The sequence below is a fragment of the Amphibalanus amphitrite genome, unplaced genomic scaffold, assembly GCF_019059575.1.
Source record: "Amphibalanus amphitrite isolate SeventyFive unplaced genomic scaffold, NRLGWU_Aamphi_draft 000679F_arrow, whole genome shotgun sequence".
Taxonomy (NCBI): domain Eukaryota; kingdom Metazoa; phylum Arthropoda; class Thecostraca; order Balanomorpha; family Balanidae; genus Amphibalanus; species Amphibalanus amphitrite.
In genome coordinates this window covers 148,385-161,532 of record NW_024882173.1, presented here as the reverse complement: position 1 = coordinate 161,532, position 13,148 = coordinate 148,385, and positions in this window count along the sequence as shown.

Here is a 13,148-nt window from a genome sequence, read left to right as displayed (position 1 = left end):
GTTGGTTTTGTGGACGCTGACCAGAAGCGTTCGCTGCCTGTCGCTTTCGGCAGACACGTTGTACATGGCCTATCAGGCCGCAGTAGTAGCAGATCGGCCGTTGGTCGGACGTCCATTGATAGACCGGTTTTGGCCTAGGGTTCTGTTTAAAATTACCAGGGTTCTGACGCTGTTGGCCCGGCTGAGTGGGCGGTCGTTGGAAGAACTGGCCCGGGGGCGGTTAATTGACTGGTGGTGGATATCCCTGATAAGGGCTCGGTTGTTGATAGCTCTGATGAACCTGCGGTCTGACTTGGAAAGAATCGTCACTGCGCCTGACTAGAACTTCTAGTAGATCTCTGACCTCAGACAGGTCGCTATTTTGCGCAGGGGGCTCGGGAGCAGGTGTCACAGCGTTGCAGTCCATTGGCTCTGGTTTTCCTTTCGAGTGATCACGGTAAGTAGCTAGTTCTGTCATTAGCTTAATCTGGTCCATGGCTATGTGATATGCTTCTTTCGGGCTTTTAGGTCGGCGAGTCGCTATGCGTTCTTGCAATTTTCTGTCTGTGATTCCGTTGATAAAAGTCCTAGTAATTGCCTCTACCACACCAGATTCATCTATCTTTTCCTTGTAGGCCTGACGGGAGAGCGCCTGGAGTCGCTCTGCGTAGTGAGGTATTGATTCATTCGGCCTCTGTACGAAATTCTGTAGTTTTTGTTTCGCTGTATCCGCATCGTCTAGGTAGTGGTAACGTTGGGTCATGAGAGTTTTGAATCGTGCCCAAGAATCAATAGACGGAGATACCTCATGGAAGTAATCAAGAGCTGTGCCTTTAAGTGTTTGACTAGCAGCCCAAAGAGTTTGTTCCTCGTCGCCTTTCAGTGCTAGGTATAAGTTGTCCATTTCAGCAAGCCATTTGATAAAATGCTCACCACTTGTGCCATCAAAATGATGTTTGCCCGACACCGACTGGTTAGTCATAAGTTGGTTCTTTAGAACACCGAAACCGTGCATCATTGCATTGATCATTTGGCTTGAGGAAGCAGAAGCGGGAGCATGCGAACGAGACGATTCGTTTTGAGCCATCCTTGAAGCGACAAAGAGCCAGAAATATCAAAGATAGAATGGATAAGCGTTACGTTGATATTAACAGAAAAAAAAAATCAAATGCCACTCGGGAGATGTCGAGACGTACCTTTGTTGGTGTCACCGAAGATGGGTCGTTCACTCGTTAACTATCACTCCACTATCACTTTCACTACGCACCGGGACGGATTGTTTCGATTACGCGCGAGAGAGTCTGGTTGTAGCGCTGGGTGTGGAGCGCCTTTGAAGTCACTCGATGAAGATGCCTCGAAGAAGAAGAGCGTCAGTTGACCTCTCTGATGACGTCAGTTGACCTCGTTGGAGAGCGCGAGTTGAACTCTCTTTCCTGTTAACTTCTGTCTCGATGACGAGAGACAGTCGGTTAAAGTTGTCAGCGGCTTAGGTCGTGCGCTGGTTGTGATAACTGCCGTATAACTCGGGCAGATTGGGGCCTGACTGGTACAGTTCTGATTTCCGAGCCCTTTATGACTGGTACTGGTACAGGTACTTGTACCTTAGACTGACACCGGTGAAGATAAACGATGTCGAGCTTTAGCGTACTCACTTTGGAGCAGTTTGTTCAGCGGCTCACTGTGAAGTATCGGCAGATGTAGTGGCCGTGAGAGCTGGCTGGTAGCAGCTGTCGTTCAGCAACGATGACCAGGTACTTGTCATCGGCAGAGTTCGGACTGAAGAATAGAATCGGCGCACGAAGAAGCAGATGGAAGTGAGAAGACGGCTTCTTCGGCAGGTTCGATCCGGGTCACGGCACCAATGTAACACGGCGTTTTCTTGTGCCCAGGGCGGGGCGCGCCGGTGTTGTTGTCAGCCCTTTACCAGAAGAGATGCTCTGCCGGTCCAGGTGTATTGTCGAGCACAACACAGAGCGAGGTGGTCAGCTACAGTGTCGGTCGAGACCGATGCAGGTACACGTCCGGCCTCAGTGGCCGCCGGGGGTCTTCTCCCCTGGTCCTCCGTCCAGGAGGCCAGAGTAGAACTACTCTAACGTTAGGGCGTAGCCTTCTAACCTACGTGGCAGCTTACTATTGGCCAAGAGAGCATTTCATATATGGTTACACAGTTTGCGATTGGTCACTACCTCGTCGGAGGTGGGAGTTGCACTGCCCGAGGTTCACCCGGTACTGACTAAGTGTGACTAAACTATGATGGACAAGTATGTAAACGGTAGATCTAAAGCTTTGTTAAGTACAGGGCAGAGCCGAGATAGTTGAATAGCGCGCGCCGCTAAATCCTCAGAAGATGGACATGCGTGACACCGTGACGAACCGGCTTTGGGCGGCGGCGCGGCGCCACGGCTGGGCGGCGGCGCGGCGGCACGACAGCGCAGCGGCGTTCGGCGAAGTCGGCAAAGTCGGCCCCATACGGCAGAGATAATGAACGTTAAAGATGTCTAATTGAAATAGGGCCACCACGCAGGTAAAATCGAACTACAAACTATTTAATCCTAAACCCACTAAAATAGAAGCGACGGTTAGCGTAGACAAACAACAATAAGCAATTAATCGAGAGAGACGCACGTTACAAATATGCCCTCCGGCGTTTTCACCGGCGTCCATTATTTTCTATTCATTCATTCGAATCCGAAGACGGTCTGTTCCCGTCGCTCCTCCCAAAAAATCTCGGATGAGGTTGGATGAGCTTGGAGGAGAGCCGTTTCAGAGGAGCCACGGGAACATTTTCGCGAGGAAATCAGCTGTTTGCGGACTGTAACGGTCGGCGATTTATGGCGCGCAAACATAAATCAAGAGATAATAATCGCTTTCTAATAAAATAACCTTAGATTAATATCAAACATTACTATTTAAAGATATCCAATCGTCATCAATCACTAAAATCATTTCCACTTCCCTCAAATCTCATTTATAAACAAATCACATTTGTATTACGTGCGCCAAATATGTCTACGCAGGAGCCTCCTCCAAAAAAACAACTTTCGTTTGGGATGAGGGAGGAGGCAAATAGTGGTGGTGAGATGTGAAATCAAGATGAGCTTGGAGGAGCTTGGAGGAGCGACGGGAACGATTTTTTTTTAAACGAGAGGAGGTTAGACAAGCTTGGAGGAGGTTAGAGGAGCGACGGGAACAAACCCAAAAAAGTAAATAAAATGCGCCAGTATTGTATTTCCGTCTTTATTTCTATGATGGGACCGTGTATATCACACCACGGTGAGATTTACACAATACCGGCCATTTGTGTAAATCACACCCACCCCGGTGTGATATACACAAAATCTACTACGTAGTGTAAATCACACCCGGGTGAGGAATACACAGAGAGGGCAGCTGTGTGTATATCTCACCACGATGTGACGTCATAGCAACGCTGAACGTCCATTGGTCAGAGCAGGGACTCTGCTCGCCCATTGGTCAGATCAGACTAAGCACTACGAATATTCCGGCGGGATTCCGGGCGTCCTCTCTCTCGGAATCAGCTGACCGCCTGGCCTAGTGGTGAAGGTGCTTGCACCATAATACGAATGTTGCGGGTTCGAGTCCCGTCGGTGCGGGCGCTTTTTCCCGCATTTTCGCTTTTCCTTGGTAGCGGTGGGTTCGCTGCCGACCGACAAGTTTAAAAGCACCAATACAATATGGAAAGCGACGTCTGAATGCTCGTGGCGAAGCGGTGCAGTGCCGAAGGCAGTGCCTTAGGAGAGATTACAGGCAATGGTAAGTCAAATATTTTTAGGTTAAGTGGTTGTGTATCTGGCTTCAGGCCGAAGGCCTGAAGCCTGATGCACAACCACTTAACCTAAAAATATTTGACTTACCATTGCTTGCAATCTCTATCTCTTCATGCGAGTACCTTCTTCCTCATCCACGGGTAGGCAAAAATCAGTAGGTCAGGTTAGGTTAGGTTAGGTTAGGTTAGGTTAGGTTAGGTTAGGTTAGGTTAGGTTAGGTCAGGTCAGGTCTAAGGTTTGGTTAAGTGTCTTGTTACCGTGCCTACTGTGTAAATCTCACCCAGGTGCTGCGTGGTTTGACACCCAGGTGTGATTTACCCACTACCGAGCACACAGTGTATATCACACCCTGGTGAGATTTACACATTGGCTAGGCCTACTGTGTAAATCACACCCAGGTGCTGCGTGGTTTGACACCCTGGTGTGATTTACACACTAGGAGCACATTGTGTAATGTGTATATCACACCACGGTGTGATTTACGCATTTGCCGGGCCTACTGTGTAAATCACACCCAGGTGCTGCGTGGTCTGACACCCGGGTGTGATTTACACACTAGGAGCACATTGTGTATATCACACCCCGGTGTGATTTACGCATTGCCGGCCCACTGTGTAAATCACACTCCGCGTGGTGTGATATACACAGGAGTAGTGTATTGTGTAAATCACACCCGGGTGAGGTTTACACTACAGTGCGATGCATTATGTAAATATCACCGTGGTGTGATATACGGGCCTTGGTAACAACTGGATTTCCATTACGTCATGGGTGATGATGTCACACCACGGGTGACGTTTCACTGCTGCTGCTGCTGTCCACGGAGGGCAGCGTTTGTGAGTGGAAAACAGTAGCAAAATTGTAAATGAAGGCAGTATTGGCGCTTATGCTACATATGAAATTTATAACATTGATAGGGTCTGCATGCAAAAGTTCTGTTATTTTAGAGTCAAGCTATTGTACTAAGGGATTTATTTTGGCAATTTAGTCATTTGTTAGGTTATAGGGCTGCAGAAACTTTTAGTTGAGGTTGGTATCCACTATCCAGTTGTAGCTATAATTGTGTCATATTTTGTATCATTTTCTGAACATGTAAACACCTACCTTTATGAATTCAAATATTGTGATTGTAGAAAAGCAGTTACCCTCACATTGCAACGGGGATTAGAACAATTAACCACACTTGTTATACAAAAAGCCTGTTTGCCATCAATTTCGGGAATTCAAATTGGGTATTGGTAAGGTAGATGTAGCACAAGCTGCCCGATGCACGAGAATGGGTATTTCTAACCAAACCTTACCTAACCTGACCTACAACCTACAGCCTTAAACCTAAAATTTACAACCTACGACCTAGTCCTACAGTATGGCATATCACAACAGCTTGTGCTACGTCTGCTACCATGACCCAACTTTGTTCCAATTCATACCAACTTGGGATGACAGTCACTGCAGATGTGTGCTGACCATGCAGGTCTTTGTTACAATTGCAATTCTATTGTGTTACAGGATCGGCGTTCTACAGCTGCGACCCGCCATGGCTGGGCCACCGCGGCGGCATCACCTTCAGGATGGACCTGACCGTGGCCACCCGCTGGTCGGACCCGCCTGCAGTCCGCAGGGAAGCTGCCCTGCGAGCTATTGCAGAGCTTCTGCACCCGGACGTCACTATCTGGTCGGACGGCTCGGCTCGCGGCGGGACGGAACAGGGCGGCGCAGGCGCTGATCCAGTTCCACCACCTCAACAGAGAAGAGACCGTGCGCGCTCTTACAGGGGCGGTCTGCTCCAGCCTAAGAGCAGAACTGACCGCCATGCGCGAGGCGTTCGCGGCTGTGGCCGGCCTGGAGGACGGGGAGTTGGTATCGACCAAGTCGGTCCGCCTCCTCACCGACTCAAGGTCTGGGCTCCAACTACTCGGCCGCGGCCCAGCTAACCAGACCATGGCCCTGGCCGCCGAGGTGTGGAGGCTGCTGAGTGCTGAGCACCCTCGCCGAGAACGGCACCGAGACGGTGCTCTAGTGGGTGCCAGGCCATGCCGGGCTGGACGGCAACGAAACCGCCGACCGCCTGGCTGGCGAGGCCACGGCGGGCGACCAAGACAGCGCACCGATCGACCTGTCGAGTGCGCGGGCCGCCGTCACGCGCCATGTCCGGGAGCTGTCGCGACAGAGGGCAACCGCTGCCCACCCGCACCCGGACCCCACACCTGGCCACGACTCCCTGGCGCGCTGGGGCTCGGTGACACTGTCCCAGCTGAGGACCGGCACATCACCGCTGACCCGTGACACGCTCCACAAGATTGGCCCGGCAGCCGACGACGAATGCCCCGCGTGCGGGGAGCCCGACAGCGCGGCTCACCTACTGACCGATTGTCCGGCCTATGAGGCGGCCCGCCGCCGCCGCTGGGGTGTCGACCCTCGCCTGGTCGACGTCCTCGGCGGCCCGGCGATGAAGGTCGTCGCCTTCATCGAGGATGTTGGGCGGACCGAGCCGCCGCTCGACCCGCCTGCGCCGCCGCCCCCCCCCCCCCCCCTGAGCGGGTTGGCGGTGGGATGCAGAAGAAGAAGAAGAAGCAACTGCCAGCGCGCCACGGCGGCGAAGCCGAGTTCCGCCGCTGGACCGCCCGCGCAATGGCCAGCACAGACAAGAGACAACCGAATCACAATACCTACAATTACGTTATTGTTATGGTATTGACATTGCTACAATTAGCCCTGCTCTTTCGAGCGTGGATGCACGCTGAAATTGTCGCATAATTCCATGCAGCTTCCACCCTTCTGCAATACAAAGTTTGAATACAAAGTAGTCTTGCAATAGGTTTAGAACTTATGTGCAGATTGTCGATGCTGGTTGACTTGATGATTGGAATTGTGTTTATCTGTTTCATCTGTTTTGACTTAAATATATGGCCATGGACTATGGCCTACCTTGGGAAGTGTCTCTGATTTCAACAAAACATTTTTCATCAGGGTACGCTGCAGGGTACATAGTACATACGTAGTGAAAATTTTGAGCATGTATGGGTGCGCATGTGGAGATGTAGACTGCGAATGAGACGGACTACGACGGTTTTTCAACCAATTAAACCTGATGGCTGATTGACAACATAATGTAGGACTAAAAACTGACTGTCAGAAGAATATTCACAGAATATTCACTTCACCCGGTACAACGAAAAGGGAAAGTCAGGGAACAGAGGCAGGGTACATCTCGAAGATCAATCAAATTGCAGGTACCGATTGGTTATGGATCATCGCAGCTCAATATACTGCCTTGTGCTGCTTTATTGTTAACTGAAATTGCTTCACCTTGTATTGAAAGAAGTCATTATAGAAGATTTTAAAAAGGTTCTTCAAAATTTCTAAATACTTTGAATTTACATTTCTGCAAAATTATACACCCGTATCATTCTTTACATGTCAATATTTGTATATTATCTAGCATATAAGAAAATAGTGGCCTCAAGTTTCTAGAAAATATCTGATTTTGCTCTCTGGGCCACTGCAGATCCCTTAAAAGTTAGGAGCCGTCTTCATTATTTAATTTATAAAACCAAATAAATTATCACTGCTCAAAAAAGGAAGAAATGACAAATGAAAAAAAGTTTTCCTACAGCGTTGCTATCCAGATTTTAAGATAGTGATGGGCGCACTTGAAAGCAAGTAAAAGGCACAGTGGTAAAAGGTATTGTAAAAGTAGGTACTCCACAAGGTAAAAGTAAGGAACAAGAATATCCTTATACTGTTTCAGAATTTGGTAACAAACATTTTTTATGTGTTTTAAATACCCGAACGAATCGATTCCAGAATCAGTCTTGATGATATTATATGGTTTTTGTATGGTGTTGGTGGTACTTGAATGACCAAAGTCAGTACATGTCCATCACCTTTCGATATTTCCGTGGTGCTCGCTCCCATTTCATAGCTGCTCACGGTGTTTTCTGCTGACGTCATAGGGTGCTGCTCCACTAGCGCCACCATACGGCGTCAGCTGGCGAATTATCCAGTTAATACCAGAGCCCTGATATACACGCGTCCTTCTATGATTTCCTCCGTACGTTCCTTCAAGGTCTTAAAAATGTTTTGAGCGGTCACAATCGTAGGTTCAAATGACGTCATTAAAATAGTCACGTCTCAACTCTTACTCTATAGATATGCAGCCGTGAAGCGATCTCGTATGGTTGGCATGCGAACGGAACTTTAATTTCCATGTGGATACCTGCTCAACAAGTCCAATTTCATTTAGCTTATTTCGGGCACCTAGGCTAAAATTGACCGTTCATATCCGGTCAATAACCCCTCGTAAGGCGCCGCGGGAATGGAAAGCGGGGAGTGGGATGCCGCTCTATTGAAAGGCTCGATTAAAGGAAGGGTGCCACCTTCCGAAATTTTTGTTCTATGAATCTATTTTACTTATTTGAATTTTTAGACGTGGTTAGCGCGTCCACAATATACAAAAAACCGAAACATTGCATTTAATACATTGGCCAAAAAAAAAGATCGTTGTTTATATCACCACTACAACACAAGGTCGTTTGATGTGGCAGCTAGGACGGCTGGCATATCCTGTTGTCATGGCAACATATCATTCTGCCATTTGCATTGATGGCGCAACTGAGACAAAAAGATGAACAAATAAAAAGGAAGAAGATAACATGATTTGAACTAAGTTGTAGGTAACCAAGTAGGTAACTGTTGGCCATATTTGCCAACAGTTAAAGAACATCAAATAAGTCGAGTAAAGGTTTTTCCTTTACAATGCTTAAGAGATCTATGGAACCCTTCACCCTTCATGCAACTTACTAGAAAAACTTCCCAATTAAAATTTTAAAACTTAAGTGTATACCATAAAGAAAAAATATACCCTTTCAAAATGATAAAACATGCTTCAAAAGTATAACTTTTATACATACCTTTGCTGATTTCATGTTTTATAAAATACCCTTAACACGACGAGGAAATAGTGCTGAAGATTTTTGCCTACCCGAATGCTGGCAGCTAAACTCACGTTTGTATAATTGCATGCAGATTGATATCAATCTCGTACATGCAGATTCCGGACCCTTTCAAATCGCCTCAAAATCGGCATGTAGACCAAACAGGACACGCTGATCACGAATCCGAAGTCCGTTCCGCGGCACATATGTAACTTTTCCCGTAATTGACGAATTACGGATCTGCATGCAGATTCCGGACCCTTTCAAATCGCCTCAAAATCGGCATGTAGACCAAACAGGGCACGCTGATCACGAATCCGAAGTCCGTTCCGCGGCACATATGAAACTTTTCCCGTAATTGACGAATTACGGATCTGCATGCAGATTCCGGACCCTTTCAAATCGCCTCAAAATCGGCATGTAGACCAAACAGGACACGCTGATCACGAATCTGAAGTCCGTTCCGCGGCACATATAAAACCTTTCCCGTAATTGACAAATTACGGATCTGCATGCAGATTCCGGACCCTTTCAAAACGCCTCAAAATCGGCATGTAGACCAAACAGGACACGCTGATCACGAATCCGAAGTCCGTTCCGCGGCACATATGAAACTTTTCCCGTAATTGACGAATTACGGATCTGCATGCAGATTCCGGACCCTTTCAAATCGCCTCAAAATCGGCATGTAGACCAAACAGGACACGCTGATCACGAATCCGAAGTCCGTTCCGCGGCACATATGAAACTTTTCCCGTAATTGACGAATTACGGATCTGCATGCAGATTCCGGACCCTTTCAAATCGCCTCAAAATCGGCATGTAGACCAAACAGGACACGCTGATCACGAACCTGAAGTCCGTTCCGCGGCACATATGAAACCTTTCCCGTAATTGACAAATTACGGATCTGCATGCAGATTCCGGACCCTTTCAAAACGCCTCAAAATCGGCATGTAGACCAAACAGGACACGCTGATCACGAATCCGAAGTCTGTTCCGTGGCACATATGAAACTTTTCCCGTAATTGACGAATTACGGATCTGCATGCAGATTCCGGACCCTTTCAAATCGCCTCAAAATCGGCATGTAGACCAAACAGGACACGCTGATCACGAATCTGAAGTCCGTTCCGCGGCACATATAAAACCTTTCCCGTAATTGACAAATTACGGATCTGCATGCAGATTCCGGACCCTTTCAAAACGCCTCAAAATCGGCATGTAGACCAAACAGGACACGCTGATCACGAATCCGAAGTCCGTTCCGCGGCACATATGAAACTTTTCCCGTAATTGACGAATTACGGATCTGCATGCCGATTCCGGGCCCTTTCAAATCGCCTCAAAATCGGCATGTAGACCAAACAGGACACGCTGATCACGAATCCGAAGTCCGTTCCGTGGCACATATGAAACTTTTCCCGTAATTGACGAATTACGGATCTGCATGCAGATTCCGGACCCTTTCAAATCGCCTCAAAATCGGCATGTAGACCAAACAGGACACGCTGATCACGAATCCGAAGTCCGTTCCGCGGCACATATGAAACTTTTCCCGTAATTGGCGAATTACGGATCTGCATGCAGATTCCGGACCCTTTCAAATCGCCTCAAAATCGGCATGTAGACCAAACAGGACACGCTGATCACGAATCCGAAGTCCGTTCCGCGGCACATATGAAACTTTTCCCGTAATTGACGAATTACGGATCTGCATGCAGATTCCGGACCCTTTCAAATCGCCTCAAAATCAGCATGTAGACCAAACCGGACACGCTGATCACGAATCTGAAGTCCGTTCCGCGGCACATATGAAACTTTTCCCGTAATTGACAAATTACGGATCTGCATGCAGATTCCGGACCCTTTCAAATCGCCTCGAAATCAGCATGTAGACCAAACAGGACAAGTTGATCACGAATCTGAAGTCCGTTCCGCGGCACATCTGAAACTTTTCCCGTATTTGACAAATTACGGATCTGCATGCAGATTCCGGACTCTTTCAAAACGCCTCAAAATCGGCATGTAGACCAAACAGGACACGCTGATCACGAATCCGAAGTCCGTTCCGCGGCACATATGAAACTTTTCCCGTAATTGACGAATTACGGATCTGCATGCAGATTCCGGACCCTTTCAAATCGCCTCAAAATCAGCATGTAGACCAAACAGGACACGCTGATCACGAATCTGAAGTCCGTTCCGCGGCACATATGAAACTTTTCCCGTAATTGACGAATTACGGATCTGCATGCAGATTCCGGACCCTTTCAAATCGCCTCAAAATCGGCATGTAGACCAAACAGGACACGCTGATCACGAATCCGAAGTCCGTTCCGCGGCACATATGAAACTTTTCCCGTAATTGACGAATTACGGATCTGCATGCAGATTCCGGACCCTTTCAAATTGCCTCAAAATTGGCATGTAGACCAAACAGGACACGCTGATCACGAATCTGAAGTCCGTTCCGCGGCACATATGAAACTTTTCCCGTAATTGACAAATTACGGATCTGCATGCAGATTCCGGACCCTTTCAAATCGCCTCAAAATCGGCATGTAGACCAAACAGGACACGCTGATCACGAATCCGAAGTCCGTTCCGCGGCACATATGAAACTTTTCCCGTAATTGACGAATTACGGATCTGCATGCAGATTCCGGACCCTTTCAAATCGCCTCAAAATCAGCATGTAGACCAAACCGGACACGCTGATCACGAATCTGAAGTCCGTTCCGCGGCACATATGAAACTTTTCCCGTAATTGACAAATTACGGATCTGCATGCAGATTCCGGACCCTTTCAAATCGCCTCGAAATCAGCATGTAGACCAAACAGGACAAGTTGATCACGAATCTGAAGTCCGTTCCGCGGCACATCTGAAACTTTTCCCGTATTTGACAAATTACGGATCTGCATGCAGATTCCGGACTCTTTCAAAACGCCTCAAAATCGGCATGTAGACCAAACAGGACACGCTGATCACGAATCCGAAGTCCGTTCCGCGGCACATATGAAACTTTTCCCGTAATTGACGAATTACGGATCTGCATGCAGATTCCGGACCCTTTCAAATCGCCTCAAAATCAGCATGTAGACCAAACAGGACACGCTGATCACGAATCTGAAGTCCGTTCCGCGCACATATGAAACTTTTCCCGTAATTGACGAATTACGGATCTGCATGCAGATTCCGGACCCTTTCAAAACGCCTCAAAATCGGCATGTAGACCAAACAGGGCACGCTGATCACGACTCCGAAGTCCGTCCGTTTCCGATTTTGAGGCGATTTGAAAGGGTCCGGTATCTGCATGCAGATCCGTAATTCGTCAATTACGGGAAAAGTTTCATATGTGCCGCGGAACGGACTTCAGATTCGTGATCAGCGTGTCCTGTTTGGTCTACATGCCGATTTTGAGGCGTTTTGAAAGGGTCCGGAATCTGCATGCAGATCCGTAATTTGTCAATTACGGGAAAAGTTTCAGATGTGCCGCGGAACGGACTTCAGATTCGTGATCAGCGTGTCCTGTTTGGTCTACATGCCGATTTTGAGGCGATTTGAAAGGGTCCGGAATCTGCATGCAGATCCGTTATTTGTCAATTACAGGAAAAGTTTCAGATGTGCCGCGGAACGGACTTCGGATTCGTGATCACCGTGTCCTGTTTGGTCTACATGCCGATTTTGAGGCGATTTGAAAGGGTCCGGAATCTGCATGCAGATCCGTAATTCGTCAATTACGGGAAAAGTTTCATATGTGCCTCGGAACGGACTTCGGATTTGTCATCAGCGTGTCCTGTTTGGTCTACATGCCGATTTTGAGGCGATTTGAAAGGGTCCGGAATCTGCATGCCGATCCGTAATTCGTCAATTACGGGAAAAGTTTCATATGTGCCGCGGAACGGACTTCGGACTCGTGATCAGCGTGTCCTGTTTGGTCTACATGCCGATTTTGAGGCGTTTTGAAAGGGTCCGGAATCTGCATGCAGATCCGTAATTTGTCAATTACGGGAAAAGTTTCAGATGTGCCGCGGAACGGACTTCAGATTCGTGATCAGCGTGTCCTGTTTGGTCTACATGCCGATTTTGAGGCGATTTGAAAGGGTCCGGAATCGGCATGCAGATCCGTAATTCGTCAATTACGGAAAAGTTTCATATGTGCCGCGGAACGGACTTCAGATTCGTGATCAGCGTGTCCTGTTTGGTCTACATGCCGATTTTGAGGCGTTTTGAAAGAGTCCGGAATCTGCATGCAGATCCGTAATTTGTCAATTACGGGAAAAGTTTCAGATGTGCCGCGGAACGGACTTCAGATTCGTGATCAGCGTGTCCTGTTTGGTCTACATGCCGATTTTGAGGCGATTTGAAAGGGTCCGGAATCTGCATGCAGATCCGTAATTCGTCAATTACGGGAAAAGTTTCATATGTGCCGCGGAACG